The sequence below is a fragment of the Fundulus heteroclitus genome, chromosome 3, assembly GCF_011125445.2.
Source record: "Fundulus heteroclitus isolate FHET01 chromosome 3, MU-UCD_Fhet_4.1, whole genome shotgun sequence".
NCBI lineage: Eukaryota > Metazoa > Chordata > Actinopteri > Cyprinodontiformes > Fundulidae > Fundulus > Fundulus heteroclitus.
The window spans coordinates 21,965,991-21,967,984 of record NC_046363.1 but is presented as its reverse complement, the minus strand read 5'-3'; positions in this window follow the sequence as shown (position 1 = coordinate 21,967,984).

Sequence of the window (1,994 nt, the reverse complement as noted above, 5' to 3'; positions counted from 1 at the left end):
TCCCGTTGTCATACTCTTTATTTGCATTTTATCACTGAGTTATGAGTTTAATATTGCGTCAGCTGTTTCTTTTTTCATCTCAGGCCAATGGTAAAAAAGCTAGGTTTTGCTAACTCCTAGGTTCTGTCAATCTCAACATGATTTAAATTTCCACTATAGTTGTCAGCCCCCAAATTATCCAAGACTAACAAAATCAAATTCAAAATCTTAAAGCCACAGCAACAAGTGCACAAACCATATTATTGTATATTGTATTGTTTAACTGAAACTAATTTGGATTTTTTTTATATTTATTTTGTTTAACCACAGTAAGACAAAAATCAAAGAACTGCAGGAAATCATGTCTTTTTGTGGATAGCATGTCTAGGTTTTCTCAACTAACATTTTTGGCTCCTCAAAGATCAAGTTGTGCCATTTACAACCATAAACTGCAGTACTGTTTCTTAGAGGCTAGCACTTGCCCAGGGTGTACCTGGCCTATCATCCTTTGACCTCAGGAGATAAGCACCAACCCCTAAACAAGGCAACTGCAACCTTATTCAGCCTCTGTTGGGCTTTCCTCCTGGATTAACCCCAATATTTAGCTCTATTCATCTTTTTAACAACTCTTACCAGTTTCCCTTTCCCCACCGAAGAAAAATATCCTTTCAGCATGCTGCCTCCAGCATGTTTCACTGTGGGGATGGTTCGTTCAGGCTGTTGAGCAGCAGTAGTTTTCCACCATACATAGTGCACACACAGCGTAAACCGTACTGAAGACATGCCACATTTTATTTTTAAACATTTTAGTCATCATATATCCTTTTCCTTCTGCATCAGAAATCCTCATTAAAGTATGCTACAGTTTGTTGTTGCAATGTGAACAAATACTTTTGTAAAGTACTATTCATATCAGATCCTATTTGCATTTCTGAGGCTCTGTCTCTGTCTCTGTGATTGCATCATTGACTTTGAATTTAATGCAGAACAGGAAATCTAGTTTTTATACCCTGTCTTTTAGGGCGCACACATAAAAAGGTTAATTAGCATTTTGGGAAACATCTCACAGAGTGAAATGGGTTTGTGAGAAACTGAGAAGTCATGCTTTTTGGGCTTTTGGTACGTTCATCAATGACGCATCACGGCATCCACATTCAGAGCATGATGAGAGCCACGTATTTATAGAGTCTCTTTCCCAGGCCGTTCTTCATCTGTGGATACTGTTTGATGTTGGTTTTAATAAGACAGAGAGGTGAAGCAACAGCAGCAGTAGAAATGTGCAAAATGCAATGTAGCTCAGTGTGCGTGCAGCCGCCAGCTCCTGAGCTCCCGCTAGAAGAACTGGGCCTTAATGTATAATTTAACACGGATTGAGTTTATTCTCCTCAGGGTTGATGATCAGTGGGAGAGTCTGCTAGAGAGAGGAGGGAGAACCTTCCAACCTCGTTTCTGACACAGAGCTTTGATCTCTCTCTCTCTCTGTCTCTCTGTCTCTCTCTCTCTCTGTCTCTCTGTCTCTCTCTCTCTCTCTCTCTCTCTCTCTCTCTCTCTCTCTCTCTCTCTCTCTCCATTCCTCTCTGGTATTTTAATTTTTTTTCTCCCTCTCACACACAGATGCTCTGGCTTTCAGTCTCTGAAATACTGTACTTTATGTACAGCCTCTGTAAAAATTCAAGCCACGGGTGAAGAACCAACACCCTGAGTAATGTTACACAAAATGTAACCCACATTAGACAATCTGTTAGCTTATCTATTATTGATTAATAAAATAGCTGTTTGAAATCTATAAGGCCTGTGGGTTAAAAGCTTAAAACTAATGAGTTAAAAACATGTTAAAACAAAAGAATGTATGAATGTGCATTTTCAAGATTTTGTTTAACAGCCAATTAAAAAAAAAAGTGGCTTTGGGTAACCTTAGCTAGTCATCTCCTCCCGACGTCATTATGTGATGGAAACACGTATGGGTAGTTCTATTTAAATCCGGCCCTTCAGCCTTTCATAAAACAACTACAAAA